Source organism: Acipenser ruthenus, chromosome 17 (assembly GCF_902713425.1).
Source record: "Acipenser ruthenus chromosome 17, fAciRut3.2 maternal haplotype, whole genome shotgun sequence".
In the NCBI taxonomy this organism is placed as follows: Eukaryota; Metazoa; Chordata; class Actinopteri; order Acipenseriformes; family Acipenseridae; genus Acipenser; species Acipenser ruthenus.
This window is the reverse complement of record NC_081205.1, coordinates 1,988,553-2,012,023: the sequence shown is the minus strand read 5'-3', so window position 1 is coordinate 2,012,023 and position 23,471 is coordinate 1,988,553. Positions and strand designations below refer to the sequence as shown.

The following is a 23,471-nucleotide window of genomic DNA, read 5'->3' as shown; positions in this document are numbered from 1 at the left end:
TGATGTGGTGCAACTGGAATTATACAGTGAACACCAGAATACAGTATGTCTTCGTTTGGGGCTGGGGTTCCCATAGAAGAACCTGACGTTTGGATTTACCTCCCACGGCGCTCCTTAAAAACGCTGTGCTTCACAAAATAAATAGGGCCTCTATGATACTGCAATGCTGCTGTGTCAAACTGGAAACAAAGCACATCCTAATATTACACACACAAAGAAAAGCAATGCCATCATTAATGTTATGTTCCTTCTAGAACGACATAGAGAAATATTACCAAATGCAAGACATTAGTCATCAGTGAAGTCATGTGTCGAGTGTGGACATAAAATCCTTTCTGTGTACAATGAATCTCTTCTTGTTGACATAAACACATCAATGGAGAGTAACAGCACGCTCAATATCCTGCCTTACTCTATCTCCAAAGAATGCTCTCCACTAACCCTTCTCTGTGAGGGATTATGTATTGGAGGCATAAGGAACAACCATGTATTGAACTTGGGGTAGCGGGAATCATTGCAGTGTTACAGAAAATATTTCTATTGAAACCAATCCAAGCTCTTTCGGGCTTACTCCTCTGTCACACCAGGGCTTGTGTCGTCTGCAATATGCCCTCTTAAGCTGAAGGTGTAGCAATTTAAGATCTTAGTGAAAGCTGAAATGGCTCAAACTGACACCTAACTGCAACGCTAAGCCTGGATAGCAAACAATGCAACACAATCCCTCTTGTGCAGCAGCACAGAGAACGAGCTATAAAAAAAACATTTTTTATATCGATCGCACAAACCAGTCACTGATAGCTGTCAAGCGCCACTGTTAAATGCATGTTTTATGGCACGGCAGTATTTACTGTTTAAAAAAAACACACTTATTCTGAGGCATGGAGCCCCTGGGAAATTAAGTTTCTCTCTTTTTTTTTTTTTTTTTTTTCATCTGGCAACAATTCAAGTGGAATTACAAAAGGCAGTCAGGAACTGTCAGAAATATGTCTTGTCAAAAGATTGCTGGTCTCATTCAGCGGACTATCGACTCGTCATTGAATTCTCAGAGTTCACTCAAACTAAGCCTAACATGGTATTACACAGGTAGTAACTTTGCAATTAGATCAGAGGTGGTGTTATCAGTGATTATTTAAAACATAGTCATAACATATACAACTGAGCTGGTTAAAAGACAGAAAAGTGGGTGGAGGGCAAAGACAATGGGACAGCGAAGCAGACACTGCCACTCTTCAACAAGAGGCAAAGGAATGCACCCTGATAAACTAACTCTGCTGTTTTAAGAAGTTTATTCATTCTTGAATAATTGTTTTAGGCTGGTATGAAGCCGTTCCTACCAGCTACATAGTTCACTGTGAATTCCCTCACCCGGTATCAATTCTACATCAGTCAAGATCATATCAGCCACAAAGGAAATGTAATTCAAAAAGATCTATACCCTCTGGGAATGATCAATAATAGCAACAATGTGTACGATTAGGCATACCGCTCCCATTAGAAAAGCATGAAGTGAACATGGTAAAGAACAATACTAGGGGCTTATAAAGGCAGCAGCCTTGTTTAAATTAGTACTGCAAAGCAATAGTCATTGTGTAAAAAATAGCCGGGTCCTTTGGGAGGACTGTGATAAAAGTCAGTGTTCCTGTTTTGCAGAATATTGCATATTGCTTAATTCTGAAATGTTAGCATGCAGGCTCCGACCCAGCTCAGTATAGAGGAGACTCTTGCAAAGGGGATTCACAGTGAGATGGTTCCATTTGATTTCTCTGCTGTTGTTTACATTCATGACTCACGTGGCCAGCTTCCTTCAGCTATGACACCATCGCAGTCTTCTCGCTGTCTCGCGGTTAGCTGGCTAGGACAATGCAAAAACAATGCTTTCTTCCTAACATCTGATATGGGTGTAATCTGTGTCTTCTCCCTTCCAGCTTCTAAGAGTGTTGCCAGGAACAGACAGCATCAGTAACGTCACCTCCAGTTGCTGTCTCCCACTGATGTACCTTCAAAAGGAAGGATCAGATAATGGAAATGTTTTTATAAGGTCACACTGATCCCATTAACTGTGAAGATGGAATTATAAGGCAATGCCTTTCCCATCGAATTGTTACACAAAGTCCTATCCCACCCTGCCCCCTCCCCTTTCATTTCGACCACAATGACTTCATGCCTATCTAGCACGTCCAGAGCTTTGATGCTTTTATTGATGCCGTTACGCACTTTGAAGGGCATCTGATACTTATTTTTCGCTTTTCACCGGCATTCCTTCTCTCATAGGTGGTAGCAGTGAACCTTGAGGGTGACCTACCGTACATGAAAACAGCGTTATTTCAGTCCCACACCAAAATTGACACACGCCTCTCTTATGATGCATGGAGAAAGCTATTATGACTACCTTCAGGTCTATTAATCATGTATAAATACTGATATTGTAACTCCTAAAAGGCAGGGCCACACAGCCAGAAATGCCACAGACCCAGCAAGTGCTGAGATCTTAGGCTCACTCCATCCATCTGTGCCTGAAGTCTCCATTCAGGTCCCCAGGTGAATGCAAACAAAGCCTTTTTAATGAGTGCACCAGGTGGTGTAAATTCCTGTTTATTCATTTCAGTCCTGGCAATCTAAATCGTCTATGACGGGTCTTACCAAAGCAAACAGCCCCACAACCACAAAGGTTTGCATAAGGGGATGCTGTTTAAACTGCATTCCTGCTACAGAGAGCGAATTAGTGCAGCAGCATTAGCAGTTTCTCCTTTAACCCTTTCATCACTGGTAGGTGTCTTCTCCAGGCCATAACCTGCAAAGGGGAATGTCCAGTTACAAATCAAGCGACTGCAACGCCCTGACAACTCTGCACTGCAACAGGCAAGGCATCTGCAGAACTGCTCCACATGCTTCCACATTCTGCTATTTATTATTCTTGGTTTACTTTTGTTGCTGTATTGTTCAGAAAAGGATAGGGTTAATATAACCAATTCCATGGATTATGGGGAGGGGGTCAATAACACAAGTCCCAGATCAAGTGATGAATGTCAAATTATTTCTCCCACTCAACTTCGCCAGTTCACACAATGCAAGCTTTCAAGCTCCTCAGTCAAAATGCATTGTTCGAGTCTTGTAAGGTATGTCTGTCAGTCACACCTTACATGGCAGAACATAATAAGTGCTTCAAATTTTATCTTCACAAACCTTTTATCATAGACTCCTACCATTACTGTATGTTGTTTTTAAGCAAGCAGGAGAGGAAAAATAAATAAATAGAAAAAAAAGAGTATGCCCAAAGCAAATACTGTACTTCATAAAGTATTTCACTCTCGCTGCAAATTAGAAAGGTGCTACATTCCCAAATATTAGGGTCCTCTGATCTCATTCAGGTGTACTCTGCTCTGATGCAAAACATATTTGTTAGAAATGATTAAGCTTTACATTCGAACATATCCGAGGACAGAATTCAAGTGCATGCTTTGCACGATTCCTGTTTGGTTTTTTAAATTAGGTTCAGCTTCTTTTGTTCAACAAAACATACCTGAAATGTGACTTTCCCAGCATGAAACTGCTCTGGGATATTTGACTTTCCCAGGGTATTTTGCTTACTTTCCCCAGGGGTTGTGGCACAGAGGTTTGTGAAACCATGACCAACATTCGCTTTTCCAAGTTATTTTAATCTTATCCAATAGATGGGAGTCCTCCTTCAGCCTACAGATTCAAGTGGCTAGCCTGCCATCTGGCGCATACCTGATGGTGGATAAAGACCCTTGAAAACCATTTTTTTCCGAAGTTTCAGTAAATTAACTGGGTTCACACAGAACGCAGAGGAAGGCTAGTACCATAGTTCAATTGTCTTGCCTTTGCATCCTCCCCACACCATTGTTTATATGGACTACACTTCCTACTGTCTCCCCACTGGTCTCTCAAAGCCATTTGAGACGTGGAGAGAAATGCATTCTTTGAGAAAACAAGGGTAAGGGAAGCTCTGAGGCCCACACACATGCAAGGAATGCTGTTTTAAGGACACTATATTATCTGCTGTGTTTACCCATCCCATTAGCACAGCACTGCCACATCTTTGCAATTTTATATCACATGAATTAAACAAACAAATAGTAACGCATGTTACATCCTTTGTGCAAGATGTAAGCTTAAAGAAAAAAACAGAACCACATTATTTTCCCTTCTTGGAGAACAAACTGCACTATTTTCCTCTCCTGATGAGAAGTTACTGCAGAAAATTCATCGATTTTGTTTTCATCGATTTTGTGCCCACGAAAAACTGAATTCACAAATCGTTTTTGTAGTGCTATTGGCTTTTGCTCATTGCACATCATTTGTTACTGATTTATATTAATGCACATTAAACAAATCATAGTTGCCTATGCTACTGTGCGATCATTTTGCAGTTTTCCCATGGTTATACTATGGATTACCCTGGTTTGCTATAGTTTTTAATATGCTTTACCATACCCCACTGGGTTTTACAGTGCTTACCTATGCTCCATCATGCTTTATTACACCTTGCTTTTGCAATGGTAAGAGAAAGCATTATGACACAATGTAAGGTTGTAAACAGATTTTATTAAATCTGTTTTTTTTTTTTGTTTTGTTTTTTTTTACCACTATAACATAAAAATAAAACAGTGTACTTAGTCAATTTTCCTATCATTGCTTTAGACAATCATTTTTTTTGTGACAAGTATTTAACGTCAATGAATGGAGTTCAAAAGAACCCAAACAAACTCTTCTCGATAGCATACTGATTCCACTCCGTAGCAAAGAGACAAAGTGAATGTTTTTATTAGTATAACAAATAAGCACATGACCTATCCCAAATGAAATAATAAAATTCAAGACCTCCCTCGGATGTCCTTTAAAAGCAAACAAGCAATCAGGGGGCTTTGAGGACCGCGGCTGCACTGCCACGCCGGTGGAATTAAAAGCTCTTTCCTTTACTAAATAACTAAATAAGCTGCTTCTGTCCTGGCTTCTGGGGCTGCTGCACAAGTCACATTTGCAGGCCAAATAGATTAAGGGTCTGGCATTGAAATGGGAGCAGTGGTGCCTTTCGATACCATCTCAAAGTCAAATTGACCACCCAGGGATTTCAACATCAGCCTGGGATCTCTATTCTCTCTCTCTCCTGTCCTGCCCTCCCCTTTCATTCTTCAAATGCAATGTGATGGAGAAAAGAAAGAAAGGATGAAAAAAAGGCTGCAAGTGCAAATCCCTTTTTCATTGCTCCCTGGCTGCACAAAAGACTCTCGTGGGCTTCAGGCCAGAGTCAAGTTTTATGTTAACATGATTAGCCATCATTTTACTAATTGTGATCCTGCTGTGTCTATCAAAACTCTCTCGAACACACAGTGAAACCTGCATTAACTGTTCATCAATGGGAAGTCTGCGGATTCTTCATTCAAGGTGCCTCTGGAGTATACTGGCTGGAAAGCGTAGGTGAATGCTTAACATATTATAACAGCATAGTACAATGTTTTGCTTTATGGTGTCCCAGAAAAAAAACCTAATACTAGAAGGGTGTTTGCCTAATTAAACCAATGTGCACTCGCAAATTACTATGCTCACAGATCTGTCAATAGCCGTAGTTATCAGGTTTTTAGGGGAACACTTTGCTATGGCAATCTGTAACTGTGTGTTTCGTTACCCTCACCATTATGAAGCCATATACACATTGCACATTTTCAGATCAATCAACCAAGGCGCTGCGAAACAACGTCTTTAATGTTGGGAACATCCAGTAGCTTATTCTACCGTCTCTACTGCTACCATACATATAATACATTATAGAACAGGTCAAACTCAGGCATGACTAAATAATACATTTCTAGCATGATGCATTTTTTGTTGTTGTCTGGACCAAACTGGATTATATCTAACCAACAGCAACCCAAACTGGTTTTCTTATGGCTGTGTACTCGAGGCAAATGTTCTACTGTAGCCTTTACAAGCAAGAAAAGACGCCCACAAAAACGACCAACAATAAAGCATGGGGAGTTCTGAGGATCCCGTTCCCCTCATTTAACTTGCCACACAAACGCGGGAATCATTACTCCAGGCCCTCTCCAATTAACTCACAAGCACCACCCTTCAGAAGCCCAAACAATTCTGGGATACTTGAGATGCAAACAACCTGTGAGATTCCATGCCGCAGGAGTGCTACATTGCTGGATAAGTAGATCATTGGGGAAAAGCTGCATTGAGCAGCCTTATGAGATGATTAAACCCTGGGAAAGCCATGCCACAAATCCAGGGTCCTTTGGTGGTCATTGATTTCAAGCTACAGGGGCTAATCTGGAATCACAAATCCTCCCGAATGACTCTGTGAAAGAGACTTCATTTAACTTTTTAAAGAGTGCCTCAACTTTTAATTTTGGTCAGGGCAAGCTTAAAGGCTATTAAAAAGGTTAATCTAAGCCTGGTTTTGTCTCCATGTTCAAAGCTTTTCTTTAGGCTGTAACTATATGCAACAAATCCTATCTTTCGTTTTTTTAATTTTTTTTTTGTGAGTGCTTAGTGTTTGACTGTTTAATTTTGAACATTTATTTGAGCCTTTAGCACCCCGTGAATACAGAACATTGCTGCACAGTCATTACCAGCTGGTTTTACATACTCAGAGTTGAATCCTGGACTACTGAATCCTGGACTACTTAGTCTAAGGCACAGTAAAGTACAGTAGTCTAAGATTAGTGCTAATGGAGTTATGTGAAACCAGCAGTTAGACCATAAACCTAATAAATGATTTCAAGCAGAAGAAATCTCCTTGCTGCTGAAAGTGATTAGTGCTGAAACTACCTTTGAACAATAAATGCAAACAGGAGCGTCAGCAAGGCTTGTAGAGTGCACTAAAGGCTGAACTACGGAAGAAAGTACTGGTAACCTCCACTGAATTACAGTTTAGTGTAAAACTGAGCATGATGGCGGGAATGTACTGCTTTAAGTTTTCTGGCAGTAAGCAAGCACCACTAGAACGGGAGCACTGAGCAAATCCCAGCATTCTCATTTTCGCGAAGAGTGGAGGTCTTCCTCTGCCAGGGCATGACCTCGGGGCAGCAGAGTTCAAAAGGTCGAGACAGTAAAGAATGGCTCTTCAGTGCGTTTGAGTCGCTTGGTCTCTCTGAAGTGTGTGAGCAACAGTACAGTGCTGGCAAGCTTGCAAAAATGTAAGAAAAGAAGAAGGGGATATTGGTGTTCCCATCAATTGGGCAAGAAGTTATTTACAGCTATTGTGCTACATGGGAAGGACAAACCCAAAGAGCACGATGTATAAAAGTGCAACACTGGTGGGAAATGAGAAGACACAGTATGGAGTAGGCACCACATTTGAAGGAATGCAATATTATTATTTTTGGTTTTTTACCAAATAAAGGCAACAGGAGTTTGAGTGTACAAACTCAGGGGGGTAGTGTATATGATGGATAACACCACATAAAACTACAAAGAACAATCATATCTGATGGTCATGCTACAAAACAAGCACACTTACACCTTGTTTAAAGGAGATTTTATAGCCCTTTCTCCCTAGCTGCAGCTCTCTTCATAGATAATATGGGCCATATGGGCCATTTCCACTCAGAAAAGATGACCCCTGGCACATCCAAGCCTGCACTTGTTTTCAGTTTGGCAACAAAACACAACAGATTGCATGTATACTCTTTCCAAGCCATGTCTCTCCCATTCAGAGTGGGCTGGGGCTCAGCACGGAATGGGACCCTAGAAACAAAGGCTGGAGTTTCCTAATTAAGTTAAAAAAGGGGGCTGCCTTTACAAGTGTTCTGCTTACAGCACCTGCCCAAGCACCTCCATTGCAAGTGGCCCATCGAATCAGCCCTAGTAATGGCTAAGATTCCTCTTCCCCCCCCACCCCCAATAGCTCGACACAGGCTCTTCAGCCTTTTTCTTTCTTTCTTTCTCTCTTCCCTCTCTCTTCCAGTGCTCTTGTGTTTTAAAAGACTGTATTCCTGGCTTATTAAACACGAAAGCAAAGCGTCTTCTTTGTGGGTCTCAGTGTTTCATTCCTCAGCTCTCTCCAAAAGCACAGAGAGCTCTTTGGCCAGATTCATTTCATTAACATTTTCATACAGGATCACATAATTTATGTAAAAACAAAACACAATAAACATTAACAAACACATAAAAGAAATGTTTACATTATTTTTCTCCCAACATGTTTAATTGGATAACCATCTCATAAATCTTCCCTTTATTGCCATTCAAATGGCTCTCTACAAAGATCCTGCAAAGAGTATCTCAATAGCAGTGATCCCCAGCCTCTTCCTCCTGCAGAGTTAAAGTGTGTGTGTTTTCAGCTCAACTCATGATAATGCTCACACTAAGTAGAAGAAAATGACTTCCTGGTGATAAGTCATTGGCGGTGTGAATCGCTCCAGATTCGGCTTCTAGAGAAAACAACTTATCATAATAAATATCCACAGGGATGCAAATTTTTTTCTTCCCAGAGAGGTCATGTATAAAATAAGCATGGAGTCTAAAGCACAGCTTTAAAATGAAAAGTTGAGAGATTACGAGGGCCTGAGAGCTGTAAAGAAGGCTTGCGTTGGCCAAACCTTTGCCTCCACAAGAGCTGCTCTGTGTTGAGGGCAGATATATAGAGAGATTAATTGACTTGTTTTAAAAAAATATATATGTTTCCTGTGGAAACGAAGCAGGTTTATGAGATCACTCCTTCATGAGTTACCAAAACTACCAGCAGAGGCTATTCCCCGCAGTGGTCCTTAAAGGGTTAATAGCGGAAGGGGGAGCAAATAAAGTAATATTGTTTGGTTGTCACCACCTTTGACAGCCTTATGGAAATCAGACAGAAATTTAAGGATCTTGACGTAGCCATCACAGCTACTGGTTTGGTTAACCCCATATTGCCAGGTTGTCACAATATAAGGGCTATTTTATGTTTAATTTACATTCTTAATTTAATCCCTGATTTGACAACTCTGGTTTTCCCCAGGTGGCCAGTTTGGCCCTAGTAAGCAGTTCCCTTTCTTGCAGTCTTTTCTCTATGCTGAAAGGGTTAAGAGAGACTAGTTTTAAAAGAAGATAAATAAGTAACAGTTGCTTCACCTCAAGGAACCATCAAACTCCCAGAGTGCTGATTTGTGCAGAGATCTGTTTTTAAAGGCTTGCTTCTCTTCTCATTAGCAATGCTCAGCAACACCGGGGCAGACAAAGACATGTGTCAAACAAAGAGAGAGAAAAGGGGAAAAAATAAATAAAAGAGGGTAGCGAGAAGCATTAAAAAAAAGAGGAATTTTCCACTCAATCCTCTCCCCAACTCTTCCCCCTAACAGAATACATTAATATCCTGAAGTGTTGGCACAACTGAAAAATACACATGGGTTGAACAATGTGAGCAGTGACTCGGGGTCTGGGATCTTCAAACAAACGGTCAACTGCTGTCATGGGCACCAGGAAACGGAATTAGCTGCGATATTAGCTGACCTTCATCTTGTTGTTTCATCAAACCTGACTGCTGGGTTCCCCGTTTGCCGGTTACCAGGGTCCCCTGGCTGAACAAAGCCAGCATTTCCCATGCGATAGAGTGGCAGGTTTACTGGGCAAATAAAACCAGGGCTGGGAGCACTCTCTCCCGCATTCACTGCCACGGCCGGATCATTTCTCTTCTGCCGTTTCCCATAAAATAAGCATGGAGTCTAAAGCACAGCTTTAAAATGAAAAGTTGAGAGATTACGAGGGCCTGAGAGCTGTAAAGAAGGCTTGCGTTGGCCAAACCTTTGCCTCCACAAGAGCTGCTCTGTGTTGAGGGCAGATATATAGAGAGATTAATTGACTTGTTTTAAAAAAATATATATGTTTCCTGTGGAAACGAAGCAGGTTTATGAGATCAGTCTTGGGGGGGTCTGCAAAGGCTGTGAATAGCGTGAAATTATGGGTAGTGTGGGGTCTATTGTAAATTCAAATGCAACAACAGAAATAGGATTGACAAGTCTTAAAGTAAGCAGTGTGGCTCCATGGCGATACAGATTCTAACACCAGCTTAGCCACTTATTATCTGCAGTACTGTATATTTAACTTATTTTACTGTGGGGATGGGGAGGGAATTTGAGTAGGGCCATATGGTAAACTCCCCGCTCTTCATTTAAATACAAATATGTAACAATACATACACTAGCGCATATCAAGCCTGAATTGGAACCGGAATCGCCAAGCTCTTAACGTGTTACCCTAAAAACTTGACCAAACCACCTCTCTTCTTGGGAACACCCAAAACTAACCAATCTGTAGACTCACTATCTCCATCTGCTGGACATTTAATACACCTAATAAGGACTGAACTGCTGTTAAGAGGCAACCAATGCGCTGCAGAATAGCTAACATATTTACCCAGTTAGTATTATGCCTCTATACATTCCCAGATTGTAATGGCTATGGTATGAAGCACTAAAGCACCATGTTTAAGCATGGAAGTGCAGAAGCTTCTGCTGCATAGGGAGACACCTAGTCTATTGGAACAACTCTGCTGCAAGTAATTTTTTTTATTACTAATTATATAACCTCTCCAGTCACTGTGTGCACAATTGTACCACGGTAAGTTTCCTATGTATGCATCTATTTTATAACGCGTATATATTTTTTTTCAAAGTTATGGCAGGGCAATTTCTTGAACGCCATAGAGTTTTTTAAAATTTCTAAAAATGTAATTCAAAATGTGTGACCGAAGGGGATATTAGCCTATCTGTGTCACAGGCTGACACTTGTACCCTTTCAGCACCAAACTGACTGCCACCAAAATCACAGCACTGCACTGCGGTTTACGCATTGACTTTGCTGGCATTAAAATCGTAGTGCTGAGTTCTCAAATTACCTGGCACCAATTTCTCAGCGCAGAATTTCTTCTGGCAATAACCACCACTGCTCTGTATCGATTACGTGACATCGAAAACCACGGTCGACCATTTGACCTCTACCTGTTTGCTAATCATTTTACAAAATCGAGAGAAACTGAAATACAAAAAGAGCAGCATCGATATCAATATCTCTCCCTCCCCCCCCACCCCAATTAGCGACTGGCAGAGATCGCCTGAACTTAATTCACTTAGTCCCCTGGCCAGCCTGGACAGGTTCCAGACGCATGGTCTTATGACTAGCATGGTCTTAACCAACCAGACCCAATAGGATGCTCTTGGTCAATAGGCATGTGCTTACCAGCAAAGGATAATCTCAAATTCCAAAAAGGATCTGGAAACCCACTGTATTTCAATCAAACCCCTCCCCCCCCCCCGAGGTCGAAAAGCTAACGAACAAACTCTGCTGCACAGACACTTTGGCCAGCTTTAAACAACATTTTTTTTTTTTTTTTTTTTAATTGCTATAATGTGTTTGGCAAGTCACGACCGGGTGTTTCTGGGTTACTGAAACCACCGCTGCGCTCCTCCAATAATATACGCGTACAGATATATCTAATTACCTTGCGTGGGTAGATGATAGATGACTCTGGCGTGTTTCTTTGGCCCTGGGAACTTCCATGTGTGCCCGAGGCTTCACTGCTTAACCTGCTGCCCATGTCCCCAGAGCCACTAGGTGAAAGAGAGCACCATGGATCTATTTGAACAGCTGTGTATGCAAATTGAATTACTGTGGCTCTGGCTACATACGGGCTCTTGAAAAGACTGGGACGCACTTTTTTCTTTTTCAATTTCCCCGGAAAACTTGAACTTCCATTTTCCGTTGCGTGTCTTTGGGTCGGACCCCACTAGGGTTACAGGTGTACAGGTGTTACAGGTGTCTCTTTATCTTGGCTGTAAGTGGGGAAAAAGGCTTCCCATGTAAATCACACTCAACCTGAAAACAATTACAATGTAAAAGGCACTTTCTTCTAATTACCATAGTTTGAAGCAGATATATAACTCTAGTAGCTTATAGTGTGTGGGTAAAATGATTAAAAAAATGATTGCTTTTTGTTGTATAGCTTAGTTATTTAGCTGAATGAAGACCACATGCGCAATATTTTGCAAAAAAGTGGTACAACAGTACACTGTGGAATGAGCCAGAAATTAAGGATAGAACCACGAGGGGAAAACTTTCACTCATTTGGTTCAAGCCTACAAATACATTCCAAGAACTCAAACCTGCTGCTGTTTGATATGTGTTCACTTTGGCTAGACGCTTGCATGTTTGAGTTCGAATAAATCATACTTGTAATGTTTATTAGTACTTTACACAGCAAATGCCTGTGGTTACCATTTAATAGTGCTGACTAATGATACTTGCACTGTTCAAGTAATAGTTTTCACTTGGCAGCTGGTTCAGTTTTACAGGTGCAACGAGTGTCCAAACTGTCACAAAATCATATGCACTCAAATTACTCCTGACCCCTGTCCAACTGCTCATAGATGACTTTTCACGACTTGACTTTCCAATGACTTATTGGAGCTGTGCCTGTATAACTAATCTGTCCCAGGGGGAACATTCCTGAAAAGCTGAGTGTTGAAATATAAATGGATGTGTTCAGTGTAAGCATGGGTTTAACAGAGACCAGTAAGGAGACTTTAGATTGCAATGCCATCTTGTGGGCCAGAGAGGTTTACAGGGGGTGTTATTGGCTTCACTTTGCTCTAGTCTTCTCTGTAGAAACAGGGACTGATTCCCACCCTCTTTTATGTGACTGCAATATGAATATGACGGTAAAGCATGGTACAGCAAGCCCAGCCAAGTCAATACCTAAAGCATTTACTCCTGAAGATACATATGTAATAACTTTTTTTTTTGTTTTGTGTTGGATGTACACCAAAGGTTTAAATTCATTTCAGGATGTTTCAGACTGAAGCCCTTCTTCAGCTGTATAGAAAGAAAAAGTAAACCTGTTATTTTTCAAGAATTTTGTGGATGTCATGTGGTTATGTCAGAGTACAATGTTCATTCCAAGAGATTCCACAGTTCCTAGTTTGAAGGTGAACTCATGTTCCCTTTATTTCCAAGCAGCATTTGTGTATGTGTATATCTATACACACACACACACACACACACACACACAAGGCAGAGGCCACAAATAAGGTTGAATGAAAGCATACCGCAGGAAGCCAACTTCTTCTCCACAAGTTTTATTCTTCGTGTTTCATTACGAATCCTGTCATCGGTTTTGTCCACCAAGTGCGCCAGATCATCGATGATCTCTGAAATAAAAAAACATACATACATAAAACGCATTAAAAAAAAAAAAAAACATTATATATATATATATATATATGTATGTTTCCAACATAAACTCAAGTCAGTGGTGGATGCTCAGTTTTCCGATCCAGCCCCACTGGGCACAGTCGGATGTGGTAGATGGTCTGGTTTGTTTTAAGCCGAGGTCTCCCAGCCTCGTTTTTAAATAAATCTGATTAGACCTCCAAGAATCTGAAACGCAATCCACCTGCATTAGTGAGTCTAAGGGGCGAATTACCACATTCTGCAAGGCTAGAGCAGTACAGCATAAGTACTTCCTGTGTAAGCGGTAGCTGACAGAGGGATTAAAGATACAAACTCTGTTCCCTGTGGCTTTAAAGCAAAAGCTACTAAAACTTTAAACACAATATACCACAAAACAACAGGACATGACCCAGCTAAACTCGAGCTGCAATCTGTTCTTTTCAGCACAATGATAATGAATGGTGCAGCGAGCAGATTGCTTGTACTACAGACCCCTTATGTTGCACAGGTTTGTAAGCAAGAAAAGAGTCATGTGGCATAATTAGGTTTACATTAGGATGTCAAGTCTATTAAATCAGACAGAGTATGACTCCACATTTCAGTTTAAAAGGGAATACATTTTTTGCTATGCAGGACTCAGGCAGAAGTCTACTGCAGTGCATGTTCAGCAAGAGACATTATGAGTTGGTAGTGTGGAAAAAGAAAAAGACTACTGCCAGGAGGATCAGCGTCCCAAATCGATTCTGGTTTCATTCAATGTCCTTATACATCTAGTCCTACCAGTACACTTGAAGGAATGCCAAATGAAAGCTTGCGAGTCCTTGTGCTCAAATGGAGACCGTAATTATGGCATCTAAATCCAACACTCATGTACTGGCTGCACCATGGATAGGCTGCTGAAATGCAAGCATCACATTCAATCCTGCCCAAACAAGCGCCTCAGAGAATAAGAACCAACTCATTGATTGTATTTAGCACACAAACGGTTGTAGTGATTGTATTTACAACAAAAGATGATTGCACCTGTTCCCCCTGAACATAAATCATTCCATCGCCTAGAGATGTCAATCTTGCGCCTTTCAAAATAACTCAATCTCGTCACTTTTAAAACCAGAGAAAACGACATGAACTAAAGGTCAAACCTTTTTTCTTTAAACCTGCTCAACCACAGAAAATCACCACGGCAGACCCTGCTTTCTGACATCTGTAAAAAGTTACAGTTCATCAGTTAGCACTACTTGCATTCGTAAAATACTAATGAACTGGTTTTATGGGAAGGTCTTGTGGAAGTGTAGAAAGCCAGAATGCTTATTCTATTTTTAATGTATTAATACAGGACATGTATTAAAACAATGTCTTGATGCTTCTTTCAAGTTCTTGATTTTTGAAAATGCTTAACAGGAAATAAAAACAAAGATGCATTGATTAGCTTGCAGCATCCGCTGGAACAGACACAGAACTAGCAAACGAATGTGAGATCTTAACATGTTTTTAGTGTTCAATATTTATAGCACTGGGACAAATATTCAAATACTCAACCAACACTGCTTGAAATGTATTTGGTGGCAAAAATGACCACGCTCCTGTATGTTCATACAAAAGAATTTAAAATGACAGCATCAAAAAAAGATCATGCAAATGAAAGTAATGCATACATGACGTCTGAAATAAGCAACACACATTCTACTGTACGGAGAACTTCAAAGTAACCTAACTATTTTTTTGGAGTTGCTTGAGGGGTGAGCAGCTGTATCAACTGATCTGGAATGAATTCCTCATGTTTAAAATACTATTCCAGGGATGATTTCCACAACAACAACAAAAACAGGACAATAAACAATGTAAAACTGTTCTTACTGAAACGCCTGTCCTCCCCCTGTCATGCACTTTCCCAACCTTTCACAGAAACGCAGCTGAAAAAATGTAAGATTTCTCAGAGGTGTATTTCATATTGATGGCTTTATTTATCTAACTATCTACTTGTGCAAGCGGACAGCCATTTCGAGTTCACAGCGGTCGTTGTGAGTGCAAGTCTATCCATAGGTTCTCAAGACGGACAGCTCAGGATGCGTGTCTTTTTCCTAGAAGCCCAAATATAAATACAAAGCCTTCCTAAAAAAAAGGTATTGATAAATCTGACCCAGGCTTTTCTTGCGGTATAAAAATCTATAATCTAAAAATCTAATAATATTACTTAATGATATTACTACTACGTATCTAGTTATATTCCATCTGGTCTTAAAGCATGGTTAGCATTTTTTCCCCCCCACCAAGACAGCTTTTTAAAACTCCAGATTAAAATCAGCAGAGCCGTTTCTTTTACTGTTGGCACTAGAACTCCTACGCAGTTCCTTACACAGATATAACACAGCACACAATGAATGAACAGAAACAGACTGCCACACCATAATTATTAATACGATAATCTGGGCAGCAGTGTGGAGTAGTGGTTAGGACTCTGGACCGGAAGGTCATGGGTTCAATCCCAGGTGGGAGACACTGCTACTGTACCCTTGAGCAAGGTACTTTACCTAGATTGCTCCAGTAAAAACCCAACTGTATAAATGGGTAATTGTATATAAAAAATAATGTGTAAAAATTATGTAATTGTATGTAAAAATAATGTGATATCTTGTAACAATTGTAAATCTCCCTGGATAAGGGCGTCTGCTAAGAAATAAATAATAAAGATGGATAAGGGACATCTGGACACAGGAGGCACTGTGTACAATGCAAAAATCTCTTTGGGAGTAAATGGAAATAAAATCCCTGTTAAATTAAATAATGTAAAAAAAATAATAATAATAATGTAATATCAACCTTATTATTCCAAGTTGACACTTTATCTAAAGACAGAATACCTTAAACCACGTCTGATTTTTATAAAGAAGAAAAAGTACTATCCCGTTCATAAGAATCATGAAACTGCCACTTACAAAAAGGAGCGACTCAAATTGAAATGTGACGACAGCCACACAATCAGCCACTGTCAGTACTAGAAAAGGACATTTGACATAAAGTACTGCGAATGACACTGGGAAAAAGCAAGACCACGTACTATAAGTTAAACAGCAATGCCCACTCTAGTCTGACACTTGGTGGATTTCACTGAATAAAACTGTATAAAAAAAAAAAAAAGACAATCAATAATTATTTGTTATTTTTGAACACTTTCCCATGGTCACCCCTTTAGCGATGCTTATTTTTGTTTGAATCCAATCACAAACCCACCAGCATTAATTTTAGTTGCACTTATATGAATGATTTCTCAGGGGGGGGGCTAGCATCGAGAGTTGTTGCTAATTGGCATCTTCCAGGATGTCACCCTGCCAATAAAAACACATAGCTTTAATGTTACTGGAACTTGCTCTGCTCCAGATGTGTTGAGAACACTTGATGATATAATGCAGGCAATTACTATATCGGTAAGAAGCTCTGTTTTACTTCTGCATTTTTCCAGATTTTTTTTTTCTCTTTAAAACAAGCTTGTTATCTCAAAGGCTTACTGAATTTGCAATAATACGGTTTCCACATTTAGTATTAAAATATTTATAAATAAAAGTTTTCCTGTAAGTTGCATGGCTTTCAATTCCTACTTGATGGCAGGGTGGGTGGACGGTCGCACCTCAAGAAGAATTGTAGGTGATTTATTTGAATATAAATGTATGTAGCGCCATTTCATTAAAAAAAAAAAATAAAGTGTAGTGTATACATTTAATTGTGAAGTGTACATATTTAATTTAAATGGGAAGTGTTTCATTTTATACAATCTCATTCAATTGAGCAAAACTGCAGAGAATATTCACACTGCCATAGAGTATTTAATCCTAACCTTTTCGGAAACATAAACTAAGAGAGGGGACTCGTGTGCAATGTTAGACGTGGTTTATTGCCTTGGTACACAAAGAGCCCTATTTGAATGATCTAAATCAATGATGCTACTTCAAATATTCCACTGTTTAGATCAATTGAACAGACCCTATAATTTGCAAATACTGGTGAAGGCACAAATTGGCAAGAAACGCAAACTGGCCTCCACATTCTCTGTGTCTTGCACCCAGAAACTCCCGGCAATTAGCATTCGACAACCTGCTCTCTCAGACCCTGGATCCTGGGTGTTCCGACCTTTCCCACTAGTCTGAATGTGCTCACATGATCTGATAAGAGAAGCAGATAAAAAGCAGATAATCCTGGTGTGATGATAATACTCATCCTTTTTATTCAGATCAGAAGGACATGAAGTTTATGGCTCAGGAAAGATACAGATAAGCCATAACTTTTTTCAAGAACAGGCACTTTACGTAATACTCAAGGTTAACCCCACCTGCCTCAAGTGTGCAGGAGTGCTCCCATGCAACTACAAATCAGAATTGTTATACAAAAAGCAACCACTTTAAAGTAATACTTTTCTTTGATTTTTTTCTGATTAAGTGTTTGAGGCTAAGGCTTGATTTATCTATAGCATGGCAAGGTCCACTGGACTCCATCATTAAAATCTGAATACTTCAATCCAGCCCCTCAGTGACAGAAGAAAAGGACCCTGCACACTAGACCTGCTTCTCAGATGTTATCTGTTTTCAGTCACAGAGAGAGATGGGTATTAATGATTAACCACGTTAATAACATGTTCGATTTACAAAAGGCTCAAGAGGGCTGTAAACCATCAAGAACATTATAAACCCAGAGTAGTCAAAAGCCAATAGATACGTGTCTTTCAGAGGGACAACCGGATCAATGCAGACTGATAAATCTAAGCCACGGGCTCCCTGTAAACCTCATTTTGCCCTGCCAGCGGTGCCGATGAAAGGGGGATCCAGGACTGAAATGCATTGGGCTGACAAGGCATAGACATGAACTCTTCCGTTTAACCCCCAGCAAGGCTTCCACTGTCCTGGAGGATAAGTGATGGGGGGGAAAAGGCCACCTGCCATATGCCAAAGGCCCCTCCACCTGTGACCTTCACTAGAAGCTCTAATGCACCTCGCAAAGATGTCTGATCCTCAGAAGCGCCTCCGATCACAAGAGCGCATTAGTTCCACGCTGGGATGGTTATGGCATTTACAAGGCTAATGCCTGTGCGCTCCCAGGGGCATAATTGGGCAGTCAATATTCTGCAGTTATTTAAGAATTAATAGTTTGTGCCTAATTTATTGCTGAGGACTTCATGCAGGCAGTAGATTTCTCCACGTTTAAAGCGCCACATGAAAGCAAGGGCCGTAGAGATTCTTATTCCGGAGACTTGTCTCTATAAACGCTTTGTAGCGCAGATCGTGCTTTTCAGACCAACTAAAACAGGAACGGGAAAAAAAAGATACTTAGCCCCATCTTGAACAACTGAACTGGCAACTTGTGACTAGCAGGTGGGATCTACAGAGCAAAGAATTAGTGCAAACAGAACAGTACAGTGCATGAGGCTTTAAAAACACATTAGAAAAACTGAACAGCGGTGCTTTTTTTTTTTGCTAAACAACTCTGACTCAGAAACACATAAGGAGAACATTATGAACTTTTACTCCAATAGCAATTACTAACAAGGAAAATGCCTGGTGCCAGCCAGTCAGTAAATAACAACCTGGGCTTAAAACAATCTGGATGGTATCCTGAAGGTTGAGTCAAACTTGCACACATGAGTCACCAATCCCTGTTACAGACCATACAGAAATAAAGGCCACATGACATGCAGTATCCAGTGACATGCAGTATCTATTCATGGTTCACTGCATTAGCAGTGTTGTACCTGGTGTAGGGCTGGGCCATTTGACGTTACTGTTATTATTACTGCTGCCCCCTGCTGTTCAATAGGCACACTTTTCTCCTTGCACTGTAGTCTCATAAATGACCGCATTAATTAGGGCAGCAGTGTGGAGTAGTGGTTAGGGCTCTGGACTCTTGACCGTAGGGTCGTGGGTTCAATCCCCGGTTGGGGACACTGTTGCTGTACCCTTGAGCAAGGTACTTTACCTAGATTGCTCCAGTAAAAACCCAACTGTATAAATGGGCAATTGTATGTAAAAAATAATGTGTAAAAAAATAATGTAATTGTATGTAAAAATAATGTGATATCTTGTAACAATTGTAAGTCGCCCTGGATAAGGGCGTCTGCTAAGAAATAAATAAATAATAAAAAATAAAATAATTAATTAATTTAACTCAAGACTGATTGACTGCCTGCTGTCCCAACCTACCACCCACCTCCAGGGATGGAAATAAGACTCCCAGTACATAAGCTGTTTGATCCATGTAACAGCTTGTCTCATCCGCTGGAGGAAGCGCTGTGTAATTGCACAATATAAGACAGACTGATTTGGCATTAGAGATTAAAAAAAAGGGGGCTGTGATGGATATTCAGATCAATTGTAACACTGAAGAGATGGGCTTTGTATCAGAAAACTGGTGACGGAGTCGGAAATCGCGTGTGACAGGTAAATGCATTAATTTGTTACATATACAGTATATAATGGGGATTGACTTTATTCTTAATACAAGGGCGGTAAAACGCGACTGACGTGTATCTGGGTAAAGGACATCCGAGTGCTGACTGTATATACAAACGAGGTATAGCTTTGGTGCCTGCTAGATTAACAATTACAGCAATACAATGGCATTCCTGATTTGGGGGCTATACAATCACAGAGTTTATATTTAAAATTCTGTGCATATAAAATATTTGTATTAAACCATTGCACGCCAAGTGAAGCAAACAGTGGACTCAACCTGGGGTTCAGGAGAAACTGATAAATCCAAGAATTCATCTCTGTTTAAGGTCTGAGGAGAGTAAAAAGCATGAAAATCAAATAAAAAGTTCTGATAAGTTGGATTCATACACGTCATATAATGCGTTACAGTGCACTTAGCAGGGACTGTTAATCTGAATGTAAGCGTCACATGACACCACACCTATTACAGGAGTCCTAGCATGTGTCCTCAGTGTATAGTTCTATTAGGCTGCAGACAAGCTTGGGGGAAGGCAATTTGTACTGGGCCCTTTATAGCCAATATAAATGTTTGATTATGGTTTGCCTGAAGCGACTTAACATCAGCGGGTGAAAGGACTCCAATGGAGTATCTTTTATGAGAGATTTCACTTTCCTTTGACAAGGTTTATAGCCCGCCCCCCATTATTGATAGACTCAACACCCATTCTTAACAGAGTGCACTGCAGAAGGACAGAAGATACTGCTCCTCATAGGCACTCAATGCAGAATATTCTTCCCTTACCGCTTACAAGTTTTTTATTATAACCCACAGAGCCACACTGTAGCGACCAGGATCAGATTTTTTTGTTGCCGCATTATGCCAAATACATTTTATATTTGATTGTATATACTGTACCTTGTTGCAAGACGTTTCCATTTAATAAGGCTGACATGTACAGTATATATGTATGTATGTATGTATGTATTTATGTATCTAACATGATATCTAGCATTTCTCAGTGGTGAGAGTTGGATGTTTGCAGTGTAAGCTCTCCTGAAAGACAGCCACAAGATTTGTCCAGGGCCAGTCAACCAGGCCATGGAGAAAAGCCACAACTTCACAAACCAACAGGATGCATGCACACTAAACACTGCACCATCTGGTCCGTGCATAAATAACAACTGTAGGGCAACTAAATGGTCACCACCACAAACCAGTCACTGAGTACACAACTTTGAATTTACTTTGAACCAGCACACAAACACGCCAGCATTCTTCAGCAGCACTTCTTAAACAAAACAAAAAAGAAATGCAAAAGGTATCCGAGTCATAAAAAAGAGGTTCTGTTTTTCTCAGCACATTGATCAAAGCAGCACTGTGCCAGCGGTACACTACCAGGAACCTGATTATATACATAAAAGGCCGACGGACTGGGGAATGTACAGCCTGCAAATGAATAGCACAAGCAACAGCTGTTTTCTGAGCTTTACATAAAAAAAGACAAGGGATGCAATTGAAAAACAAACAAAAAAAAAACTGTTTGGTGTTTAGAATTCTTTCACTGGGGAATCCCAATTTACCAAAAAAAAAAAAAAGGTGCATAACTCTATTGAAACATTAGCAAGAAGAATTACCTCCAGTGTCAGCTAGGATGAATAGCAGCTAATTAGTTCCTGCTGTAAGACTTGTCCCCTCAATCCTCCCAGCGTTAAAGGCACATTCTCCCCCTTTTCTTAGTTGAAATTGAGTGGAAAATGACCATTTCAAACCAGAGTGCAGAACGCACATAACGGAAAGCGAGGTTTAGGACACGCTGCTGTGATACGGATTCTGACAGGGAACAAATAATTCCAAACTGACGTCAGCATTCAACTGTCTGGGTTCCACACCTTATACCAATGCAGAGCGGCCACATCATTATATACATTTAGTCTGCATGCACAGCACAAAAAAAGCCTTATTTCTGTAATCATCTGAATTTCCATTTTTAAAAACTGAGAGACAAGTAAATATAATAGAAGTTTCCACATGTTCTATCTTTAATGTCCAAGAGTGATCCATGTACAGTCTAAATCGAGTCCTATTAAGTTAATATATATATATATATATATATATATATATATATATATATATATATATATATATATATATATATATATATATATATTGTTAAAGGGTTAAATATAAATTCCTTCTGGAAATCCTAGAAGACGCTGGGGAAATCATGATAAATGTAATTTATTAAGGACGATATACAATTGATTGTTTTAGAAATGTCATTGACAGCCCATCTGTTTGTCATTGCTTACTTATGCGCCTTTCCCATCCTTCTAACTAAGGACATCTGTTTGCGATCTAAATTGATGGCACAAGTGAAAAAATGTACAAGGCAAGAATGAGCTATTGCAGCATGGCACTCCTATTCCCTAGGCCAGCTGAAGCTGGCGTTTTTAAACCCAGTTTCTCCTGTTGTGGATGCGCATGGTCGACTGAGCGACTTTAAACCCTGACCAGGCTTGGGGTCAATTCCTAATTTTCAATTCGTTTTTTAAAATCCCCAGTTCAATTCCCTTTTAATCAATTTCAACACACCATTGATCAAAACTGCAATTAGCAGCATTCTGTTAAAATGAGCTTCTCACAGTGCCAACAGATTACTTCAATTGAAGTCACTGCTTGTTAGTCAATTAAATTGGCTTAAAATGAAGCAGTTGAACAATCGCAACAGATATGTCTCGAAAATAAATCAACAGAATTGAAAAACAGGAATTGACCCAAATCCTTACTCTGACTACCTGCTGCATATCCACCACTGTGGCACCTGGAACCACTGCAGTCAAACAACAGAATCTCACATGAAAATGAGAAACAAAGAGAGACTAGAGAAAAAAAAGGACCAAACTGACCTGCCCAAAGCAAGCAAAGATGGCATACCTTGACCTTGTATAAAGTGTTGATTTCATGTTTAAATGCAGCACACCATCCATACCTTCAAAACCCAATCAGAGTTCTAACATGAAATTATAGGAAAACCAAGTAGCCACCAAACGTTTCGTCTACTTGCACATAAAATACCTAACACATGTTTTTACAAACACAACAGCAACTTGGATTTTAACTTTTCAAAGCACTTCTCTTGTGACTTTCCTGAAGTGCAGTTCCTTTGTTTAAAGAGCAGCTGTTAGCCTCATGCTTCGAATATGTTGTCCGATTCTTTTCCCCCGACACCTTCCGACAAAACGCTTGACAATGGCATGAACCAGCAATTAACCAAATGTCATGACGTACACATCTCACTGCAAACTTCTGAAGGTCAGTTTTCTACGCCTCTGCCAGTATTAATAATCTCGATCCTAGCCTGTGCACCAAAGGTCAGGTAACACATCTGCTATTTCAACTAATGAAAACCTTCATCATTGTTCATCATATTTGTATGTTTTAATCTGTATAAAACCGGAGATCAAATAATTACGACCAGTTGAAAAAATAAAATACACTGTACAAAAATGTTAAGAGTCCAACTAAAAGCCTCATTTGTCTATTGGCTGCAATCAGGAAGTGTCAATATAAGCAGCTCTACCATTATCATCGGCAATTGAGCGGAAATAATTTCAGCAGGTGCACTATTTTAACCCCAGGCTGGTGAGACTAGAATTAAACATTATTTGCAATCTGTCATCATCGCGGATCCGCATCATTAACTCATATTTAAACTGTACGTTTCTGAATTCCTACCAAAAAAAAATTAAAAATAACAAGCATTTTTAGGATTACGTACTGACATAAATGACATGCAGCACACATCTTTACACTTTGCAGAGTGTCTCTTTACCTGAATGAATGTTTAGTCTGCAGGGTTTTTTTTTTTTTGTTCTAGGATGTAA

The 23,471-nt window shown here is 40.0% G+C and overlaps 1 pseudogene; it reads right to left on the bottom strand.

Moving 5' to 3' along the window:
- Positions 1 to 23,471, bottom strand: part of LOC117423433 (syntaxin-8-like) — a 38,903-nt pseudogene that overhangs the window by 907 nt on the left and 14,525 nt on the right.